Raw genomic sequence first — 25,401 nt, forward strand, 5'->3', positions numbered from 1 at the left:
TGTGTTTTGGCTTTAATCTGAGAACAATACTGATAACACACCAATGTTTTAGTTGTTGCTAAATAGCACTTACCCTGATCAAGGACTTCTCATTCTCTCATGCTCTGCCAGTGAGGAGGAGCACAAGAATCCAGGAGGGAACAAATGCAGGACACCTGACCCAAACTAGCCAAAGGGGTATTCCATACTACAGCACATCATGCCAGTGAGTTACACAGAAGGGACCGATCACTGCTTGGGTTGGTCTGGGTATTGCTTTGGGCATGGTGATTCTGCTTCACTTGTGGGTGAGGTTTTTTTTGTTGTTGTTGTCGTCCATGTCCCGTCCTGTCCCCCCCTCCCCCCTTTTAGTTTTATATTCTCTCCCCTTGTTATTCCCCTTATAGTTAGTAGTACTAGTATACTGTACTTTAGTTATTAAACTGTTCTTCTGTCAACCTGAAGGTTTTACATTCTTTTGATTCTCCTCCCCATCCCACCTGAGGAGGGAGGATAAGGGGGATGAGCAAGCACCTGCATGGTAGTGAGCTACCAGCTGGGTTTAAACCATGACATCAGTATAACCAGAATATCCTACATCACTTGCTCACATAACTGCCAACAGAAGAGATAAAGCACTGTGCTTCTCAATGAAAACCTGTCTGGAATATTTAGCCTACATTTGAACAGGTTTAGCAGCCTGCACTAGGTTTTACTGCATAATGATGGTGTTATCGCTAATTTAAAAATAGTTCAAGCTTTTTCCATAGAACAGCCATCCCAATCTCATCTGAAGGAATAATCTGAGATAGCAGCAGTCAACAATCTTACTTTGGCTTCACAACTTCACCAGTACTAATGTGGCTAGGGATTTGTCTTTCTTGTGCTTTTTCAGAGGGAAACACCAAGTCAGTGGCTGTCTTGCAGCCTGATTTATCTCAGAAGTCCTGAAGCTGCTGAGTTAAAGAGGGAGCAAGAGCAGTTTATGAAACAGCAGCTCTCCAAGCCTGCTGAGCGTGAAATAATGTGAATTAAAACATCTCCAAAACAGATAATCACACACAGTAAGGAATGCTATTTGTACAATCAAAGGTGTTGCTCTTAAATTCTTGAAGCTCCGAACTATGCCAGCAAATAGGAGAAGGATTTGGGAGACCTAGACCTGAAGACTGGTGCCCTGATTTTTCATTTGAACTGGCCTTATTCACCCTGAACAAGGCTCAAGGTATTCCTCTGGACAAAGCACAGGTCTCAACAGCATCCCATCTCATATCTAAGTTTGTAGATTTATTTACTCAACAGCTCAGTGCCAACAGAATTCCATTAACATTTGGATTTTGGCTTCTAATACATTACCAGGTGTCATGTTCTCTTTTTCAGCTGCAGAAAGAATCCATTTCCTTTCAGGAATGGCACTTGTGGATCTCCATTAGGGAATGCATAAGCTTTCCATTCTCTACAGGGGCCCGGTTAGACAACACATCTAGTTTTGTATCTCAGGAAGATGTGCCTTAGTTATGATTCTCCAGCTAGTTTTTGCTATTATCAGTACCACTGCTGTTCTCTTGTTATTTCTAGCCTTGGTGCTTTTGGATTGCAGATTGAAAATGTGCCATCATGCTGCTGTGAAAGACCCCAATAACTTCCCAGGATGAAATCACCAAAATAAAGCCTAGAAGGTATGTGGAGTAGTTGTGTTACTCTGTTTAATGCTGCAAAAGCTCTCATTGCAACACTGTATCCAGTTTCAGGTACTACACCAGAGGAAAGATGTTGAGTGACTGCACCTAAACAACAGCTACAAAAGTAACCAGAAAGCATGAAAGAACCAGGGTTACCTAAACTAAACCAAATATGACTGAGCGGCATCAAACGTATAAAAACTTTCTGTGGAGAGGAAGAGAAAAATCTGTTCTCTGTGCTTGTGGTAGGGGGAGCAAGCAATAATGACATGCAAATTGCATCAAGAAGGATTCAGATTAGACCTCAGAAAAAAAGCCTGCGAAAAATTCTTGGCATGCAGACAGATGATCCTGCCTCATGGTGGGCAAATTAGTCTTCTGAGTCTCTTCTCTTCTGAAGCCCACATCACAGTTCTATGTTACCCAAGGAGAGTGGTTCACAGAAACCATTTCCTTTGGAGAGCAGAGCTTGACCTAAAGGTTGTACTGGAGATGCTGAGTGCCTCTTCCAAAGGATTCAGTCCGCTGGAAAAGCAGGCTCCAACATCAGTCAGATACTGTATACCCACACTGCCACCACCATGAAAACGTACACACCCCATAACAAGGAAAACAAGAAATGAAGTATCAGCTCTCACTTTACAGGCATCAGCCACTTGTTCTAGTGTTTTGACATTTCCATCATTATCAGTAATTGTGAAAGCATCTTTCATCTTTAAATCTTTGGGCTACTTATATTATACACTTTCAAAAAAAAAACATGGCCATGTGTACTATATACCTAAAGTTGTTCGCACAACTGTATTTAAATTTTAGTATACTACTAATCAGAGGACAAAGAGTAGAGTACTGTGGCTCAATAATCTTAAGAAATTTTAACTTGTGCAGTAACAAAAAAAGAGAATTAGTTGAACTTTAAGCTTCAAGGTACAAACTGGTTGACTGCAGAATTTAACAAGAAGGATGGACACTATATAACTGACTGTACACATAACCTGGAGTCACCATTCTTTCAGAGCATCTCATGTTAAACTCCACAGATCCCTGCATCCCTCTTCTACTTGGGCTCTTAAGCATGCTGGTACCTTTTTACCTTTCTGCATACATCCACTTAGGAAACCCAACTCTGCTTACAACGGATACCTATAAAAATTTAAGTTGGTGCTTATGCAGATCTTACAATGGAGTTTCATAACTTTGCTCTTGAAATATCAGAAAACAGTAGCTTTTTCAGCTTCATCCAGGATACAAACCCTAAGGCAGAAAGTGGTGTTTTTCTTGAGCTCTGGCCTTTCAAATCCATATACTCAGACTTGGTTTGTTAGTTCCCTCACTCCTAAATATTTTGGTTTATTTTATCTTCACTTTCAATCAAAGTCTCAAACTATATATTTTACCCCCGTATGACTGGATATCAGGATGAAAATTAGGATGAAGCATGCAGTTGCTTTTTCATCAGAATAGCTTGCAGAATTTGTTCCTTCACCTTTTTATCATCTCTACGTATTGTACTATTACACTACTAAATGATAAAGAACTCCAAATGGTATTTTTCAGAACTATTTGTGCCTAATATGTCACTCATATCATCTTGTATATGTACACATTAAAAAAAAAAAAAAAAAAAAGTATGCTTTATCTGCCCTCAATCATTCATCCATCTCAGTGTTTTCTTATAAAATAAATTCTTCCAATTACTTTGGGCAACTGCAGAGAATTTTTGGATGGGATAGAAATGTTTTCCAATAAGTTATGCCATCTTTCATCTATAACTTACAATCTAATATATACAAACAAGAAAACAGATATATTCACCCAAGATGACTACCAACAAAAATAAATTTAAAATAGCTTGAAAGAATTTGTAACTAATAATATGCCCTCATCTGTATAGAAAACAGTTATTGAAAATCAAGGAATCACATGCAAGAAAGTCACAATGTTGTGGAATTGTGGAACCCCCCTGATGCTGCAGAGATGCTAGATGGCAGTAACTAGGAACTAAGATGGGAGTCAGGCATGCACACTGGTAAATAATAATAGTACTACAAGATAAAAATTGTTGTGCCATAAAGAAAATTGATGACTACGTTATTTCACTCATATTTAAAAAAAAAAAAAAAGAAAGAAAGAAAATATTATGAATCGACAACTAAAATTTTCAATTAGATTATTGGTGTTTGGCCCCAGTTGTTTCTTAGAACACTATAGAAAAACAAAGTTGTATTTTTTCTGATGCATATCTGTGCAAACAAATATGCTGCTACAACAGCAGGGAAAATTTACACCAAGATGTTTCTCCTTGATCGTTAACAGACTGTAAATTTTCTATAATAGACCATAAATTTCTGTTGTATAAATTGTTTGTATGCATGAAAAAGCATCTAGGTAGGTGCATGTGAAACAAATCTCGGCTAGAGAAGGAAGCAGAACATCTTAATAAAATTAAGCTACTTGGTTTTTCTCATCTTCACTCATGATAACAAGCACACCCTGTGACGATATCAAGCAGATACTAGCCCCATGATGCTAGGGTGAGTAACACAGAAAAGGCTAAATGGGCTGCCTGTATCTACAGAGAAAATGCCAGAGACTGAATTTAAAGGTAGGACTTTCTTGGCTCCTTGCCCAGTTCTGAAAAACCTGGACTGCCTTGCCATCAACACACACATTTCCCTGCAAAGCTGCACGAACTGAAAGCCTCCATCCTCTGCTGCATTAGCAGCTTCGTCTCCTCAACCTCTCACTTGTGGTTTGAACCCTCTTAATTAAGATTCAAGAGGACCAAAGTGGCTGCTGCTCAGGGTCACTGAGCAGCCCTTCACCAAACTCTACTGCTCTGAAAAGGAATGTTTGGTCAGGCGATCTGCTCATCAGGGAATCGGGAGGGTCTGTGTGTATTGCCAGATCATGGGTCACAGCTTTTCACAACCTCTCTCTGCACTGGGGCAAGAAAACTTAGGAGGCAAACTGCTGATGAGTTCTGCCATTTTGGGGAGATGTGTTTTACATCAGACCTGTATGCTTACACCCAGCAGGGAGAATTTCTGTCCCCACTAATTACTTCAGTAAACACTTAATGGTGCTCCAACTTGTTATGACCTGATGTTTTCAAGGCACATACATAGGAAGTCTTCCTAATCCAGCTGTCTGTGTGTTTACACAGCAGGGAAAGTAAATAAATAGTGATTGTATGTGCTAAAATAAATATGATTATTATACTTGTATTGTGAGATCAATAAAAATTTGTTACAAGCACACGATAAGATGATTTTAAAATCGGAATAAGGATTTATAAAGAGCTAAAGCAGTGAACAACAAATATGTAATAAGAAATATTAAATTATATTTGTTATGTGGGCAGAAGGTTTGACATTAAGGATTTTCTCTAAAAATTTTTGAGCTGTATAGTGACTAACATTAAAATATCAAAATGACAGCTGAAGTATTAGCACATCAGCAAGCAGAGGCGGTGTATAAGTATGATTTCTAGGATCTTTGAGGATATTTAGAGGCTGACTGAGGCAGCAACACAGCTTTAATGAATGTACTTAGTAAGACATTCTGACATTCAAAAACTACACATTTTAAGTAATAACAACAACAACAAAAAAAAGACCAGTAAAAAACAGGGCCTGCCCTTCCTCTAAACACTGATTCTTTGGGGCCAGTCTGGTTATGAGATGGCTGACCTTTAGCTTAAAATCATTTGGCCATTTCTAAGGTGATATTATAGCTAATTTGCTTATCAAATGATAACTCTCTGCTTAGTGACTTTGTATGTCCAGGATTAAGACAAACTAGACACAGTCTCCTGTGGCAATTGTAAAAATCAGCTTCCTTTCTCCTTTCTCACATTGTACATGTAACCAGTAATCAGTCTCACAGCATATAACAATTTAGAACAGCATTTTACAGAAACTTGATTGAAATGGCACAAGTTGGGAAGAAGGAAGAGGAGAGCAAAATGAATTTGCAAGTGACAGAGAAAAATGCATCAACCTTGGTGGGATTTTTACGAAGTTGCTTTTTAATACATCGAGACACTTCTTTTAATGTCCAGTGCATCCTGTAGCTGTTTCCCAAGTAAGTGGAGGGAAGAAAGGAAAGAAGATAAGGAAAGAAAGGAATATAGAGAGGAAAATTACTAGACGAACACCTCATCTTAATATGAAGACATGCCTGGGGCTTGCGGTCAGACAAGGAACCTGAGAAATGCTCCAGTGTTGGGGTTTTTTTTTAATTGAACAGCAAATCCTCAGCGGAAGCTCTCCAGTGACATTCACTACATTGACACCTGAATACTTGAAAAAATTGTTATTCATTTCACTTTTCTTCCATAACTCTTTATTAGTCAAAGATTGCATTGAATCTAACAACTGTTTTTGTTACTGATGACAGTACACAGTGACGAAAGTGGTGCCTATGCAGGGACATGGCAGAAGGGAGAAGAGCACAGCACCTACAAAGAGATTAAGATGGAGCCAGAAGCTCCCCATCTGCAAGTTTGCCCAGTGTTTTGGGAAGCACCACCTCTTGCCGCCCTCCAAGCCACCACTGCAATCTTGGCTCAGGGCTGGGACACAAATTCAGGTGAGATGCCCAAGCCTATGGGAAGGGAAAACCACTCTTTTTTTAATATATTGGAGAGCTCTCACTCTTCAGAGAAGTTAGGTCAAAACAAGGACCACTCCTATGCACTCAGTAAGAAAAAAAGGTTTTCCACTCAGACCACTGCATGGTTCCTTTTTTTCAGCCTTTTCAAACCACACAGTTCTCTCTACATCATTTTACCCTTTCAAAAAGGTACCTACTGCCTCTAGTCACCATGGAGCAATAGCTGCAGTAATGCTGCAGGCTGCTGCGAACGCAGCTTGGAAACCTGGATAAATCAACACACTAATGTTTTGTCTTGTTCTCAGTGCACATAGGAAACAGCTTTCTAGAAGGTCTCCAAAAAAAAAAAAAAATCAGCTAAATTATTTGTCTATTTTACTTAGAGTGAACAGGCTTAGGTTTCAGCTGAAACTTATGAATTGGAGAGTTTCCTTGTTTGAGTTTCACTTCTGTTTTTCAGTGTTCTAAACTTTGAACTTTAAGGGAAATGAAACATATCTCAAAACTTCAGAAAAATGGGAAATCTAGTACAACTGCCCTTCCCAAAACACGGGAAACATCTGATGAGGTCTGACAGTACCGAGACTCACATGGGCTGTAGTCAGTAATTAGCCAAACCTTGAGTCTTACTGGACAAGTCTGGTTATATTATTTACACTACAGCCAGGTCGTCCACGTATGTTCCTATTACTAGTACAACACAAAATTTTCATAAAAAGCATCGTAAAGTGGGAAGAGATGCTGATCACAGCAGCAGTGAGACTAGTCACACGCTCTCTTTGCATGCACTGGAAAGTCTGGCACAATATGTGAGGCTGCAACCTTCTATTTACTAAACTCAACTGTAAGAAGCCAGGCCCTGCATTGTGTTACAAAGGGTCACCACTCCAGCCTTGTTATTTCCATTAAGCTGACAGTTTGGTTTGCTCACAAATTCTGCCACCTTCTAAGTGCCATATGTTGGAAAAACTAATTTATATCTGCCATGAATGCTCTTACTTCCAATATAACACAGTTTTATGCATACATCCTACATTTACGTAGGACTACACACCACTTCTGGCTGGCAGAGACCTACTCATGTGACACAAAGATAGAAAACAAGCATTCTTGTCTTTCTAAAGTAGCAGCTTTTTAATGCAGATCACTAGACTTCACCTACAAATGCAACACAGTAGAAGAAAACAAATCAAGAAAACAAGGGTCCTCTCCTTTCCTCCTGCTTCCCCTAGACTCATTCTCAGAAGCACCTGGGAAAGATTTAACCTTTCATAGTTACTCTGAGTTACTGCAATAAAACCCACACTTCTATCAGAGAAGTAGTGAAGTAACTGAAATACACATTTTGTTTGCACAATTACATCTTCAGTTTTGACAAAGCAGCTGCTGGACTCACATCTGCTCCTGGAAAGACAGACAAACTCTGGGGAAATTGCAGTATATATCAGAAAGTTCAGAGTATCTGAAAAAGTGTGAAAAATAAAAACACAGGGGGAAAAGGCTTGTATACTTGCATAGAAAATTAGAAAAATATATTTCCATTGTGTAAAAATCTTTTTTTTTTTTTTTAAGAGTTTTTCTAATAAGAAACATACCTTTAGCCTTTATTAGACTGTCACTGAAACCCTTAGGCCAGTGCGAACACAGACATATGCATGGCTTCCCATGTCTTCAACAAGAAATATGAATGCACAAAATACCCAAACCTGTCAAAACATAAGGTTCTTTCTCTGCAGCTAATCATCAACTTGGCCTTTATATTAGGGTTGAATGGAAAACTAGAAATTACTGGATTCATTTTTTATGCCATGCCTTGTTTTTTATCAGTCATACTGCTACAGCAAGATATCTGTTTTTCCATCTGAAGATGTTATGCTATACTGGATCACGGTCTGCTTTGGTAAGGCACACTAAAAGATTCATATCACATTATCCTGTAAATCCACAAGGGAACTACAGTAAGACAAGTATGAGATAGCTTTCAAAATAGTGGTAAATAGCAACAAAGGGCAAATTTAATTTTAATAGCTCTTATTTCAAATTATATTGCCATGCATATTTTCTTGTTTCAGTGTACAGTTTACTTTTATGTCCAGTTCTATCTTGACCTCAAAAGCTTTCTTGACAGTAAGAGCAAGGTGGGGATTCAAGGATCACCTCCAAGTTCAGATGCATCCCAAGAAAGAGGAAGTCGGGCAAAAACGCAAGGATGCTTGCACAGATGGATGAAAAAGAAGCTCCTAGACAAACTCCAACACAAAAAGAAAAGACAGGTAGCTGGGGAAGAATATAGAGAAATTATCCAAGCAGCCAAGGATCAGGTTAGGAAAGCTGAAGCCCTTCTAGAATTAAATCTGGCCAGTGACATCAATGGCCAAAAGAAAAGCTTCTACAAGTATTCTACTGATAAAAGGAAGACTAGGGAAAATCTGGACCCTCTCTGGAAGGAAACAGGAGACCTGGGACATGAAGAATGCTGACATACTCCAGGACTTTTTTGCCTGAATCTTCACCAGCAAGTGCTCCAGCCACACTGCTGAAGTTGCAGAAGGCAAAGACAGGGGCTGGGAGAATGAAGTGCTACCTACTTCTAGGAGAAGATCAAGTTCAGGACCATCTAAGGAACCTGAAGGTACACAAGTCCATGGGACCTGGAGAGATGTATCTGCAGGTCCTGAGGGAGCTGGTGGATGAAATTGCAAATTTGATGTCCATCATATTTGAGAAGTCACAACAGTCTTAGTCTCAGGGTATAGAGATGCATGTTACTTTCAATGGCAGAGTGAAGAATACAATCAAATCCAAGCGAACAGTCCAGTCTGACTTAATCTGTTACTCCTTACTGCTGAAGCTAGGAAAAGTCTGGCCTGTCTCAGGTCCCTGTAGAGTTGACAGACATTAGGACAATACATTTTTTTAATTTTTTTTTTTTTAAGTAAACCATTATTTCATTTTGGCTTTACTTGGTAGGCACTGATCCTTTCTGAATACAGTTCCTATTCTTCTGTAACATCTGGGCAGCACAGTGAGATCATGTCTGCATTCAGTGTTCAGCTGCCAAGACTAACATATCTCGCATATCTTCAACTTATGCCTGGTTGGAGCCCCAGCCTGATCAACCAAATCTATTAGAACTCCTGAAGTTACAAATACAGTTTGCTGAATTTTCAAAAATGCTTTAATGTGCCCAGGGATGTTCATAATCTGAAAGGAGTGCTACTGAGAGATTAGGCCCTGATGACAAGGCTCTGGTCCTTCAGAAGGTGCTGCAAGACACAGCCAGCAGGAGGGCAGCTTTCAAGGTTGGATTCTTCAAATGACAGATCAAACAATATCACCAAGTTAATGATCTAAGGAAAGAGATCTGACAGGCCATTTAGAAATGTCAATAGAATGTCCAAGAAAACAAACATTATTTTGGTTGATTTCATTAATCTTGGCCCAAATTTTGCTAAGAGCCGGCACAATTCAGAATGGCAAGTACTTTATCCATATGATACTATAATAAGAAAATTGCCACTTAGGCTTAGAAAATGAGCCTTTTCCAGATTTTGACATTCATTTATCCAGAGGAAATCATTCAATACCTGAAATTACATGGGCTTTGTCTCAAAAAAGAAACCTTACTGAATCACAGAAATTGTCAATACAGTATTAACCTTTGAAGAAACACTTTATTTTCAAAAGGAGTCACGTTGCCTTTTGCAAGGATAATTCTTGTAGTGACCCATAAAAATATTTCAGGGAGTTCTTTCTTATTACAGTATCTAATGTCCTCTAAAGTGATCTCGCCTCTTCCTACAGTAACTTACTAGTTCAAAGCATAACCCTAAGCAAAACTTTAGTAATAAAACGTGCAAGTTGTCATCTACTTTTAACAAATCAAAACTTGATGAACTATTCCTATGCAGTAGCATAATAACAGATAACTTTTGAATAGTTCTAGCATCCAGATACTTGGCTTTGCTTACAATATATATTTCTAACTTTTAACTTGAAGTTATTTAAAGAAGAAACAATGTTTTGTCTAAGCAAGGTAATTCAAAAACAGAAAGTGAATATGATGTTTAGACCAGCAATACATGCTTAAGATTGCCCTGAATAAAGATCAGAATGGTCTATCTTGCCTATTCTTCTGCAGACTTGCCCAGTCTAATTCAAGCTATGCAAGCTACTTCTCTTGGGGCTATTTGTAACCTTCAGAAATCACTGTTGGGAATTACTTGTAGATACTTGTCCTTGGTTTTATTTTGCTCAGTGTTAGCCTATTATTCTGATTTAACTTTCTCCCTCTACTCCTTTAAGTTGTTGTAAAGTGTAACTACAGCTACATTGACAATATTCTTTCATACAGATACGAACAGGCAAAAAGTTATTATGGTCAGTGAGAACTTCTTGCACACTATAATAATCAGTATAAGTTGCCTCACAATATTAAAACAGATTACCTTATTCATCATGAATAAGCTACCTGATTAAGGAAGCCCAGTTTTTGTTCACAGACCATTTGCAAATTGGTCATGATTACTGTAGATCTATCAGTAAGTTCTTTAACAAATTAAAATACAGATTTCAACATGCTGGTCAGTCAGAATACTATGCAATATTGCCTATTTTTCATTTAAAGTTGAGATTGGTGGCCTATATGACGCATCATTTATGTGTCAGGAGAAACAACAGAGAATGCAGGCAGCAGTCAACAGAAAATATTCCCCATGTATAAATATGTAAATAAAGATTCCTCAGGTGAAAATACATAAAGTTTCTCATGAGTAAACCACTGGTGACATGAATACCCAGAGCTAGTGGGGACATACAACAAAATAGAAGACTGAACTTCATTAGAGTCTGTTGACAAAATGTTCTCAAGAACTTCTTTTTACTAATGCTGCAGAAATAAATACCTCTTTAAACTGTTCATACTCTTTATGATAACGTAAAACAATGCAAAGCTATTCCTTATGACTGTGAAGAAAAGAGTGAAAAGGGAAAAAGACACATTTTAATACATCAAAATATCAATATACAGATTAGAGTTTATGAGGAAAACATTTAAATCAAATGGATGCCGTTCATTAAACCACCAAAAAAAATACCACACCAAAAACCAACAACCCTAAACAAAAATCAAACCAGCAATAGTCTGAAATGAAGTTGATCATTTGGAAGGACACCATCAATGCAAAGAATAATTTCCAAGGGCAGTTATGCAACTTAGACACTGTCTCAATAAACTAGAGGGTTTACCCTATAATCAGAGCTATGATTATACAGCATGTATAACCCATGCTAGCTTTAAAATCAAGCTAGCACTGATATGGTAGTGAACTAACTGCTCGTAAGCTGTAGGCACCACAAAGGACTTGCTGTAGTTAATGAGGCAGCCAGTTTATATCCCTGTCCCGGGTTCAGCAGTAGCAGTCATTTTCTCTTTCTGTTCTTCCACGTGTGGGATACCAGCCTGCATTTTTATGAGTTTTATACCAAAAAAAAAATCTTTTTTTCCCTCTACTTTTTTTTACCCCTCTATAACAAAAGTCAAAACAAAGAGATTAAGCCCTTGCTCAGGAAATTGGGGATTACACAAAGTTTAATGCAAATGGGAAAATAATTTCAGTCCCTGTCAGTTTTAATAGCCTTCTGTACTTTTTGCAAGTGTAAACTTTTAATCTGCAATTATGGCCTAGCAAGTTCTTGTTCTACAGTCTTTTACAGTAAGATTAAGCATCATAAAGAAATGGGAAGCAAACACTGAGTAGCTATTCTGCTCTCACGTGAGTGATTCACATAGTCTGTTCCTTCCCCTTTAACTACAGATCTTCCTATGCAGATATATCTATCAACCAACACCAAAACCACACCAGCAACTTGATCTTAAGTGCTTGTAGGCAGCAGGTTAAACATGAGGCACTCCTTCACAGTTATGACTCAATTGTCAATACAAGAAACAGAATGAGCATTACAGTCCAGTTGTTCTACATGGTGTCCATATGTATTAAATACTGCTGCTGTAATCATTTTGACGACTGAAAAAGTGCACACAATGCATCAATCTGGAGATTTGAGCACCATAAGTTGCCATTGTTGCAAAATTTAATAATGATGCAAGACACACTTCTCAGAGACAGCAGGTACCAATTCAGCCACTCACTTGGCTCACTTACACCTACAAGATGAGCAAGTATCTGAAAGCCCCACCATACAAGTAGGTAGATAAGACATTTCTACCTTATTTCAAAAACAAGCTTGTAATATTAAGGGCAATATTCAGAAAAGCTAGAACTTGGGAATTCTTGAGTAACAGACAAAACACAGTATAATGGTTCATGAACTAATCTCAGGATCAGTCCACCTAAAATTTAGACCTTAAACTACTGATTGTTACTGAACTAAGCACAAGCCAAAAGTTATTAATGAATCAATTAAGACCTAAATGAGTGTTTAAAACACTTTAAAAATATATCTGAACAGAAGCTTAGGTCATTTTTCATCTCCTTACCGTACTCAAATGTGTTCAAAGCACTCAAACAGCGAGTCCTAAGAAACTGGAGAGTGTTCAAGAGACAAGGGATTCGCTGAAAGTGAAACGTTTACCATGAAAGTGCCTGAAGCTCTACTTATCTGTTCTGCCTTCCTGTGCTGCTTTCCTTAGGATTACTTATTCCCTTAGTTCTGTGATTCTACTTTTCTCTGAAACTCAACCTTCTGGATTTTACTCTGTCCACACCTTTTTCTCTGATCTTCCTTCCTCACCACAAATCCCCTCAGTTCTCCACCCAACTCCCCATATTTTCCTGTAAAAATAGGTCAGCCCTGCTGTCCATGTCCAGTAACGCTTGGCATACATTTTGTAATTACTGGCTACTCTCCACACATGCAGCCATTCACCACAGTTGGTCCTGTATCCTGAAGGAACTGAGAACCTGCCAAGACAGGAACAACTGACTTCTTGCTAACTACTGACTCATAAAACACCACAAGCTCCTCCATCCACCACCCTTTTAGCTTAAAATCATCACAGCTGAGTCTGAGAAACACTGATCTCACCTCCAGCTGTGGCCAATACCAGATGCTTCAGAGAAACAAAACACCCTATATAGGTAAATATGCTAGAATTTGCTGTAATCGGATAGAAATTAAGCTAAAAGCAAATTAAATGAATCTTCTGAAAACAAGATCTGAAAGTTCACCCCGGCTTGAAATATATTTTGACTATATCAGGTGTGGAAAGAACTCCTTCCTTGCGGAGAATATAAAGTAATCTTCACAACACTGTTATTCACAGACAGATCTGGGAAGATGAGGATTTTGTTTATTTGTTGAGTGATGATTTACAACAGTGAACCCGACCTCGATTTTAATTTTGAGCTACAAATTTATCTTCCCTATAGCATCAGTTGCTAAGTATGTTTCTATTATATTTGTTTTCTTTCCAAACTAAAAGTACACCTCTCACTTGTTTTAGATGTCTAAAGCAAGAGAATATAGTCTTCTCTCTTAAAGCTTATCTCCTCTTATTGTTTCCTTAACTTCTCATATTCTTATTTCTTCATAAAAATGAGGCTACTAGAATTAAACACAGTAGACCATCAATGAAAGCTAATGCATTACTGTCATTGGGTTGAGCAGACTATTTGATTTGTTTCAGGGTTTTTCTTGCTCATTGGCAGTCCTAGGGTAACAGTTGGACTTGGTGATCTTGAAGGTCTTCTCCAACCTGGTTAATTCTGTGATTTGCAAGCTCTGTACTACTCTTTTCACAAAGCCAGGTACATATCTTATTTTGGCCATTTGTATTTGTCATCAGAGAAACACAGGACAAACAATTGATAATGCTTTATCATGTTGAAAAATCAATATTTTAATCTAAATTTGTTATAGAATCATAAAACAGGGTTGGAGAGGACCTTAAGATCATCTAGCTCCAGTCCCCCTGCCATGGACAGGGACACCTCACACTAAACCATGTCACCCAAGACTTCATCAAGCCTGGCCTTGAACGCTGCCAGGGATGGAGCACTCACAACTTCCTTGGGCAACCCATTCCAGTGCCTCACCACCCTCACAGTAAAGAACTTCCTCCTTATATCCAATCTAAACTTCCCCTGTTGAAGTTTTAACCCATTACCCCTTGTCCTATCACTACAGTCCCTAATGAAGAGTCCATCCCCAGCATCCTTATAGGCCCCCTTCAGATACTGGAAGGCTGCTATGAAGTCTCCACGCAGCCTTCTGTCCTGGGAGGATTGAAACAATGTAACTCCCACGGTTTGAGATAAGAACAGTCCAGTAACTAAGGTATAACACAAAACCACTACTGCTACCACTAATAGTAATAATGATGATAATGGAAATAACAAGGGGAGAGAATACGATTGCTCACCACCTGCCAATCAATACCCAGCCCAACCAGAACAGCAATCTGGCCTTCTGGCTAACTCCTCCCCATTTATATACTAGGCATGAAGTGCTGTGGTATGGAATACATCTGAGGTTAGTATGGGTCAGGTGTCCTGTCTTTGCTTCCTCCTGGCTTCTCATGCCCCTCCTCACTGTCAGAGCATGAGACTGACCAAGTCCTTGAGAAAACTTTGCTTAGCAACAACTAAAACATTGGTGTGTTATCAGCATTGTTCTCAGACTAAAGTAGAAAAGACAGCACTGCACAGCGACTAAGAAGGAGAAAAATGACTGCAACAGATGAACACAGGACACCTTCCCTTCTCCAGGCTGAACAGCCCAAACTTTCACAGCCTGTCTTCATATGGGAGGTTCTCAAGCCCCCTGATCATCCTCATGGCCCTCCTCTGGACTTGTTCCAACAGCTCCATGTCCTTCTTATGTTGAGGACACCAGAACTGCACACAGTAATCCAAGTTTGGTTTCACAATAGCAGAGTAGAGGGGCAGGATCACCTCCTTCAACCTGCTGGTCACACTTCTTTTGATGTATCGCAGTGTGTGGTTGACTTTAATTTGTGATCCATGATGGCATTTCAGGTGAGTACCTTTTTAGCAACTTTATGAGACACTATATCAAAGGCCTTTGAAAGTCCAAATAAATCCTTTATATTAACCTCCAGGGCTCGAGAATTTAAATCTCCTTGGCATTTTAAAAAGTGAAGGCACTTCTTTATGAACCAAATTTTCATAAGTTTCAGTTAACTCTTCAAATAATATTTTAAAAACACCAAAAAAAGTTGTTTTTTCAACTCCATTTCCATACATTAAACTCCCACATGTAACTGGGTAATATCAGCATGAACTGATACTGATAGAGTACTACACTTGCATATTTTTCATTATTAATATTTCTAGCATACTGTTGTCTCCTCACACATCACCACTGCCAATGTTCTTTGCTTCCTCACCTAAGATATCAGAGGATGACATTCCTAATTTTTACAGAAAATGTTATTATTTCTGTACAGAACAGCAATTATCAACTCTGCCAGGCACCACAGATCAAGGAAGAATCAGTAGTTAAGTCACAGCAGATTTTTTGCATCATCAATAGCTCTCTGCATCACTACTTCTAGTTGATTTTCAGCAATACTGCAGATTTTACAGTAAAATTCTTCTTTCTCCTATCCTAGATTGATGTACCCTTGTTAAATATTAAAATGAACAAAATACTATCTTCTGTTAAAAGTTCTATATGTCAACCTTATTTCTTTGGTTGGAAATACTAACAGAGACTGGTGAAATTTGCTGTCCCTGTATCTCAGCCTCTCTCCCACATTTCCAGAAAGACACCCCATGGTTTTCTGTTTCAAATAGCTCAGTTTTGTTTTCTCTCCTAATTTATGCTCCTGTCTCTGAGACAGATGATCAAATGAGTCACAAAAACAAATTCAATAAATGAAATAAACAAGCAAATGGAAAAGAAAAAACACCCATAAATAAGAAATCCCTGATCAACACCATGATCATTTAAACTTTGACAGCCCCTCTGAGATGTATTTGTAGCCAGAAGGAGAGATGGAACTAAATTAAAAATTAACTAGTCTCTCTTGCTGGTGAAAAACAGTGAAATTTAATTGCAGGGTGTGTTAGAAGTGAAAATCAAGTTAGACTGACAAAGTAACCACCATCTTTCTGTGATAAGACAGTCATTGTAGCAACAAATGATCTTGCAAAAACTATCCAAATTCTGCACTCAAATTTTTAATCCCTCCTTTCAATCGATATGGGACTGCAAGTACTTTCATGTCAGGAACTAACTAAATAAAGCATTTAAAATTTTTGAAGAAACAAAATAATCTCCCAGGCTTAATTAGCTTACTTACGCTTGGAGTATTAGAAGAAAACAAATTTAGTCTTAAAGGGTATTGATAATCTCGTGAACTTGTCTGCAGTGGAGTTGTCAGGAATTTTAATTTCTCCTTTTGATACAATACAGCTCTCAAGCATTGCAATGACATTGTTTCTGACCACTACCATTCCTTGCCATTTTGCATCTACCTGGCTGCTTTCCCTGAATGACTCTGCCAGAACAGAAACCTCTCTGCTCCCCATATTATCTGACACTGCTAAAAATTCAACTCAGTACTCCTTGTCACTCTTACTGCTGCAGCTACTCCAGGCTGCATCACAGGGTCTTTACTTCTACCAGACATGAACTGAGTAGCACAGTGGTAGGAGACTTGTGAGCTCATCTTTCTCATCCACTCTTCTGGGAGACGTCTGTATGCAATGTGCAATATCTCTCCAGCCAAGGGAAAATGTCTTTCAAAGTAAATTTTCTAACCCTTTTTCCCAGCTGACGTAGCAGAGTCCCCATCCCTAGAGACATGAAAGATCAGGTTGAACGGGGCTCTGAGCAACCTGATCTAGCTGAAGATGTCCCTCCTCACTGAAGGGGGGTTGGACTAGATGGCCTTTTAAAGTCCCTTCCGACCCAAACTATTCTATGATTCTAATTACAGCACACTGGAATTTATCCTTTAAACCTTCCACTGAGACCCAGTATTTTGTAAATCAAATCAGAATTTCCACTAGATGCTTGACTTTTGTGTCTTGCTATGCTTCTCACTTGCTTTCTTGTTCTAGCAGCAGATCATGCACCCAGATGCTCAAGAAATCTCTGAGCTTCCCCCCCTAGAAGCTACTTCAACACTGAATACCCTAATCAAGATAAACACATATATCCTTTTTTAATCCAAATCACTGCTCAAAATCCATCTTTGCTATTTTGCCTATAAAAAGAAGAGTCAGATAATTAATGATGGCTTGAGGCACAAATAAGGACATCTACCAATTTATGGCAACAGTTAAAACAGTGCAAATGTGTATCAACTCAAAACAGATTTATTTTATTTTCTCCTTTGTCTCTCTTTTCAGGTCACATCTTTCCTTAAATTGTCCATATTTATACAACACTTAGCACAGTGGGGGTCCCAATCTTGACTTGGCCCCTGGGCAACAAACATTACAAGCATTAAATAATAATGATGCACATCCCTAATGATGATGCGGATAATACGGTCTTTAGAAGAACAGGAAATTAATTACATAACATGACAAATGTGATCAGCTGAAGCTGTGCTCCCATTGCTTCTATGCATCGTAATATTAACTATGTTTTTAAAAGCTATGCTCTTTAAATCAAAGGATTAAAATCCTAAATACCTGACCATATTTATGTAGACACATGGATATGTGAGAACAGGTCACTCGCGTTATCACTCCTTGCTTTCTAATGTTTGTCTTCCTTTTAAACAATTGTTGTAACTATTGTAAAAAAGCTGTGTTAATCCAGAGAGAGGCATGAGCTACATGGCTGGGAAGAGGACAGTAGTCCAAGAGATAGTTTCCTTATTAAAACAGAATTGCTGCTACAAAGAGATTCAAAAGCTCTTGCAGTTTCAGAAACCTTTTGGAGGACTGAAACTCAGGACGACTCTTGCTGCTAGTACCACACTGGCCTCCATGGTCATTTTCTGTGCTTACATCCCCACTGAGCTGGTCATGCCCTAGTGCTGGGGGGACATGCCCTCAGCAGTTCAGATCAGCTCTGCCAGGGCCAGCATCCTCCTCTGAGCTGTTCCTGTCACACATGATCACTGGCTCACTCTTCACTTTCTTGGAAGGAGAAAAAAGAGTAACAGCAATAAGGAGGCAGTGCTGTGTACCTGTATGTCATACCCCACATCAGAATGTGCATTAGTCACTGGCAAAGTGTGGGGAGCAGGGCCTGCACTTATTTCTCTCACCTCCCTCAGCAGCCTTGGCACTGAGTTGAGACATGCTCTCCTTTGAGTCACGGATCTTTGAAAATGTGGCTGCACAAATCCAGACACAAATGCTAGCCATGTTGGGCTTCATTTTGTTTTCAAATAAAAGAGATATAACCCTCTAAGAGCAACCCGGATTTTGGGGAATACTCCCATGACCACCTCACCCCCAGTGCTCATAACATGCTCCTGAGAGATGTCTTTGAATACTGCCAGGCTGGAAGGACTTGACCCACATTTCCCACTCCGGGGTACAAGGTTTTATATAGAAAAGCACTGATACTCTTTCTTCTTAGTTGTTGCATTTTTAAATGAAATATCCACAGGTCCTACTCAATGCTGTCAGGTGAGCTAAGAACAATTTTCGAGCAACTCTGCCAAGGCTATCTGAGCAATACAGATCACACATTCACTGTGTTCATGAATACTGAAATGCTTACACATAAGATTGTTACGGCAGAGGTAGTTTTAATCATGTGCATGTCCTTCACCACTCTACAGTTTCTACCTGACACTCATTCTCCTACCATTGATTAGTCTATCTGTATAAAGGACAGATAATGCAAAATGAAATCATAAGAAAGCATGAGCTACTACATAAAAGCTGACTGAATATTCAGACTTTGTTTTTTAAGTAACTGCTGAAGATAACTTGGGGTTTTTTTTCCACTTTATTCCATTTGAAAGTGCACAAACATGGGGGGGTTTCTTTAACAGCAGGTTAAACAGCAGGTTAAACAGATAGGTACATTATCATTTAAGACTAATATTTATAAAGCTTTATCAGGGACATCATAATCATCTGTCACTGAGGCTGCACCTGACTTAAGCTCTGTTTTGCACAGTTAGGCTTTACACAGAAGCTGAACTGCTGGCACACAACTCTGATTATCTTCCTCAAACACTGAAAACAAAAGATTCTTAAAAGAAATCAGAGGCACCCCCTTTTTGAATGCTGGCACTTATGCTCTATAATATAGCCCACCTACAAATAAGTAAGTTTGCTGAGGTATTGCAGGCTAAGAGAGACATCTTCCTGCTGTATTTGTTACAGTTATCAGCTATTATTAGTATAGGCAGGAAGATTTTAACTGCTGAGCCATAAATATCAGCCAAACCCCTACCCAAAATTAAAGCTGGGAAAGATAGCCATTATTACCAGTAAAGTTTCTTTGCCCATTTCCTGTCCAGCTGTTTAACTTTTATTAAGGCATAAAAGAAATTACTCTATTTCACCATTGCATTACACATGCTTCACTGGAGCTCCTTGTAGCCTCAGGCATGGCAGAAGTTTAACTGAGTTATTCTCAGGAAAGCTATGGAAAAGATTATCTGTATCATAAAAAAAAAAAAAAAAAAGAGGTGGGGGGAGAAGCCACCAACAAGTGTGCCTACCCTTGTACTACCCATCTGCAGAGTCGCTCAGCTGCCTGCCACCAATGGTGTCCTTAGAGCAACCCTTCAGTGCTACTGCGAGTAAGGCCGCTATCATTCACTCAGCATTGATGGGCAGTGCAATCATTACAGAAAGATTGTTCTATCTTCCTGAAGCATTAGCATTCCAGGCTTTCATATTTCCATGGAGAAGCCTTTCTGATTTGAGGTGAGGTGAGATGGAATGCTGCTGCTAAGACAATCTGTCAGGAGCACTCTAAGGAACTAAATATCTGAGTTACACCTGGGAAAGATCTTACACTGCACCAACTACAGAAATGGACTATACTTACTTACACGCTGCACTTAAAATTATTTTGATATTGTGTTTTGATAAAAACTTGTTAGCTTAGAATGAGCAAAACTAACAAATGCCAAGATCTTGAAAAGTTTATGTTACAAGTGCTTGTTTTTAGTTCTCTAACCCAAGGTCATTCAGTGAGCAGCATCAAAACCTTTCCAGGAAAGGAAATGGTTGATTGCTCAGTGAAGTGACAGAAGCTAAGCATGAAAAATAAAGACCCATGATGCTTATGAAAGAATTGAAAGGTTTGGTTTCAAAATGGCTTACGTTACTTATGAGTAACAAAACCTCAAGAGAATTTTATAGACCACCCTAGATGTCAACTAGACTGCTATGCTCCAAGACACCAATGCCTTTTCCATCTTCTCCACCTGTACTGATGCATTTTCTTAGTGCCACAGGTCTAACAGACTCAGAAGAAAATGGTACTAACTCAAGTCAAGCACTGTTCAGCTCTGGAAGCAACTCCTGCTGGAAATCTCACCTACCCAATGAACTTCTGGCCCAGATAAGTTTGGAGAGGTAGGTGAAACTGGGTTTATATCCAGAGCCTGGACACTGAGCTTGTTTCAAACACTGCTTGCATTCCATAAGTTGAGAGTCAGAGACAGGAAACTGAACTTGTCTCAGGCACCATTTAAATTTGAGCATGGAAGACCTTGAGTTTAAATGAAGAAAATAACAAGGATGTTAGCTCTCAATACTGCATGGATAAGATTATTTTGACCCTTTTGTTCAAAGATGGTAAGCCTCCACAGGAACTTGTAAAATGCTTAACTCTAGCTGACTCAAAGGATGGGGTCAAATAGGTGACACTGCAATAGGAGGGACAACAACCACCTGGAAGGCCCTCGGGAAAATCCCATCTTTGGAACTGTGCCTGTATTCACTAAAATGTGCCCACCAGTATCATACTATCACCTCTCTATGCTTTGTACGCAAATTATTGATAACAACCAAAAAAACCCAAAAAGAGCGGGATTCAGGTCAAAGGGAAGCTCCCACCACTGACGATACCCTATGTGAAGAGGACCAATGAGACACCACTGGATCCATCGGGTGGTGATACTTCTTCTCTCTCTCTTCCTCTCCTCTCCTCTCCTCTCCTCTCCTCTCCTCTCCTCTCCTCTCCTCTCCTCTCCTCTCCTCTCCTCTCCTCTCCTCTCCTCTCCTCTCCTCTCCTCTCCTCTCCTTTCTTACTGAGTATTGACTAAATCTAAGTAAAAACACATGGCATGGGACTTAATTATCCAATTAAAGTAATCATTGTTGACTTATATCTAACCACATGCCTTGTATTGTATATTAATAAAACATAAAACTGGTTGGTTGGCGTTGTTTCACCTAATTCAGTACAATACCACAAACACGGTTGTTGGTCCCAAGGGGAGGGAGATCATACGATCATACTAAACGACTCCTTTCGGGTCACGACAAACACTCTTAAAATTGCCCCCTTCCTGTGACAAACGTTTTCTTTCAGTTCAGTTCATTATGGAAGTTCAGAACTGATGTCTCATGGCCAAACATCCCAACTACAGCACTGTTAATGGTCTTGTCTTACCACAGGTGCTGGAAGCTGCTCAGGGATTGTGCCAATAAATCTGGCAGAGAAGCATTTGTGGGCAGAGAGGCACAAGTCAAATGCAGAATGAGAACTAAGACTAAGCATGTAAATGTCTTCGTCTCATATTGTACGTGTAACTGAATGCCATTGAGCCAGTAGGATGGCTGGGGCTTTGAGCAACCTGGTATAGTAGAAGATATCCCTGCCCATGGCAGTGGGGTTGTAACTAGATGATCTTTAGGGTCCCTTCCAATCCAAACCATTTTATGATTTTCCCCTACAAGATCACCTTCTCAGACCATTCATTGCCTAGAACTTGGGTAGTCTAAGAAAGAACTGTAATCAACAGTGAATGCAAGAATATATATTAGGATACTCCAAACAGAAAATGAACAACCTATGCCTATGTAATGGATTGTGCAGAAAAGGCAATGAGTGAAAACCAGAAGCATTTTCCAAGAGCTATAAGCCTTCATAAGCCTCCTCCTCCAACAGACAGCTAGGGATTACCAAGAGTCCTCCTAGAAGCAAAGCATATGAGTTCATGGATTAGTCTATCAGGAAGCAACGTGGACCTGAACAGTGGCCAAAGATGAGAAAAATCAGCCTCTACAATTCTCATACAAACTTTACATGGTTAGGTGATGTTTCATCACTTAGTCTCATTGCTGTGCACTTTGCAAATACACAACCTATGCCCCTTACATATAAGTTTATGTTAAAAAAATCCTACCTACCAGTCATAATTCTCACATATGCCTAATCAGTGTAGTCATGCTGGAAGCTATTGATAATTTCCTTACAAAGAAATATTTATAACCAAATTCGAACACTTAATTTCATAAAGTAAATAACTTGAACAGGTTAAGAACTGTATCACAAAGCACAACATTTTTATGTGGATATATTACCTATTGAAATATCATTATGTCAGAAGGGTTATATTTCATAACACACAATATTTAAATGCCATAATTTTGATATTATTCTTTACTCACAAAGTGAAAATAATGCTAAAGGACCATTATTGACCTGAAGTTTGATCATTCCTACACATAAAAAGGGAATTATAACAAATCTAATGTGCTGCTCATAGTCTATATTTCATCGTGTCATTTTCCATGAGGTTTATGACTACGGTTTTCAATTAATTTTTATCTTTCACTAATCACCGTGGCAAAAGAGAAGAGCCTAAACTGATTAAGGCTCTGTCAGGCCCTATCACATTTAATAAGAGTGGGTTCAGGCATTATCTTCTAAATCAAACAGATCTTAGCAGTTTGAGCCCTGGACTTTCAATTTTGCAAATAGATCTTTACACAGAGAAACCCCTACAACTGCAGGGAGTTCTGTAGAGATTTAGCATGTAACTGGTCATGATAACATGTATGATACAGGCAATGAAAACACAGACTAAATTGCAAATCAAAAGAAGGGGATGTCACAAAATGGGAAAAAATACCTCTCTCATCACTTCTCTGTAGCACTCTGTCGTGACTTAAACCCAGCCAGACAGCTCATTCACTCACTCCCCCACTTCTTGCCCTCCCCCTACTCCCAGAGGGATGGAGAGGAGAATCAAAAAGAATGCAACTCCCACGGGCTGAGATAAGAACAGTTTAGTAACTCAGGTATAACACAAATCACTACTGCTACCACCAGTAATAATAGTGATAAAGGAAATAACAAGGGAAGAGAATACAACACCTCAGCACCAAGCGACTGATAACTCACCCCCCCAGCCTGACCAAGCACCAACCGATATCTCCTCCAACCCCGCAGTCCCTTAGCCCTTTCGGGTAACTCCCAGTTCCCTCCTGGGCATGACATGCTGTGGTATGGAATACCTCTTTGGTCATTTTGGGTCAGGTGTCCTGTCTCTGCTTCCTCCTGTCTTCCCCTCCCCCCTGGCAGAGCATGAGCTCACCAAGTCAGATTAAAACATCATTGTTATCAGCGCTGTTCCCAGGCCGAAAGTCAAAACACAGCACTGCACCAGCTACCAAGATGGAGAAAAATGACTGCTACTGCTGAACCCAGGACGCACTCTTACATATTTTATGTAACAACAAGAAGCATAAAATAACGTAGACAAAAGAAAGGTATTGAGGTTGGTGGTCACTCTCATAACTGTCAGAAGAGGTACTAGCACATAATAGAAAGTAATTTTTCAAAAGGATGTAATTATACAGGGCGTAAAAGCAAAATGTCAAAGTTAGACTTTAAGATGAAGTACTAGGATCTGCATTAGTTTATGTTCCATGTGATTCTCATACATTTCCACTATCAGCAGGTTATACCTTTAGAGAACAATTCTAACTGCACAGTCTTTGTTTTAAGGCAATCCAAACCCCTGGTTTAACATTACTGTCTTCCTACTGACTGCCTTAGGAAGCACATAGACTCTGTGTGAAATTCCCCTGATCTCACTTTTGTAATCTAAAAGGTAGGCATACGGTTGACACTAATGGTCCCTGTCAAATTTAGAAAGGGGAAAGCTGGTCTGCTCCCAAGAGTAATTCATTTTATCAGAAATAAGTGGGATAAACACCCCTCTGGAAGTGCCCAGTCTTCATCCACTGCCTACAAAAATAAATGAACAACAAACCCTCAAGACAACCTATGTACAGTTTATGTGAAAAAAGAATCATTTGTCTCCAAACATTTAAATGGCTAGTGGCAGATGAGAAAAAAAACTCAACTTCGTTGCCTGCGGGGTCCACAGAGTTACAAGTATGGCTTTAATTCTGAAATATAATGCTCTATAATTAAAAGATTTCTCAGCATCCAGGCTTTCCAATATTTTTCTAATTTTGGAAGGTTTGTTTATAAAGCAGAACGAAGAGGTGAATGTAGGCCAAACAGCTATAGCAGTATGACACTTTATAGGCAGGTTTTCAAAAATAAACCCAACTGATTTTATTCACAACTTATGCAACTTAGAAAGAGGTTTAAATGAATCCAAGAAAGAAGACACTCTTATAGTGACTAGGCATCCACACAAAGAATCAAAAGATATTGACATAATTCTTTGGAAAAAAATAGGTCTGAAGAAAAGATGGGAGAAATTATAAAGCCACTCAAGGAGATAAATGTCAGTTTATCACATTTGCACTCATTTTCTAAGATAACTTTAAGCTCTCAAAGACTAAAACTCCTAGTAGATGCTTCAAAAAGCTTCTTCATTATGGGTAATCTATATCCTCTAGGGATGCAGTTTTATGCAGTCTTATGCAGCATTTGTCTAAAGGATATAGATGGTGGCCCAAAATTTTATTACTGGGTGAAAAAAAAAAATGCAGATCTTCATTTTCCCAGTTTTGTGTGGAATGTGAATTAATTTTTCACACTTTCATAGTTTAAAAATGCATAAGGAATCTGGCCTCCCATTTAACACAAGCTGCAGTACTTCACTCAGAAATATCTTCAGTACCTGCTTATCCCTTTTTTATCACAGAAGGTAATGGCAGTGAGACAGTGAAAAACTTTTACTCACTACAAGTAAAGGTGAATTAGACCATGATCCATGGTTATGATTTCCAGTCACTTACTACACAGTCTTCGGATTTTCGTAGAGAAGGCC

The 25,401-nt window shown here is 39.0% G+C and overlaps 1 long non-coding RNA gene across 1 annotated transcript; it reads right to left on the minus strand.

Moving 5' to 3' along the window:
* Positions 1-1,282: 1,282 nt before the first annotated feature.
* LOC133225581 (uncharacterized) lies at positions 1,283-13,319 on the minus strand. The gene is made up of 2 exons (XR_009729200.1): positions 13,167-13,319; positions 1,283-1,777 (listed from the first exon to the last, which is right to left on the minus strand). It is a non-coding gene; the product is annotated as an uncharacterized LOC133225581 (long non-coding RNA).
* Positions 13,320-25,401: the final 12,082 nt, after the last annotated feature.

The sequence above is a fragment of the Neopsephotus bourkii genome, unplaced genomic scaffold (genome assembly GCF_033783945.1).
Source record: "Neopsephotus bourkii isolate Nb327-2 ecotype Australia unplaced genomic scaffold, CSIRO-AGI_Nbou_v1 NB_1765, whole genome shotgun sequence".
Lineage (NCBI taxonomy): Eukaryota > Metazoa > Chordata > Aves > Psittaciformes > Psittacidae > Neopsephotus > Neopsephotus bourkii.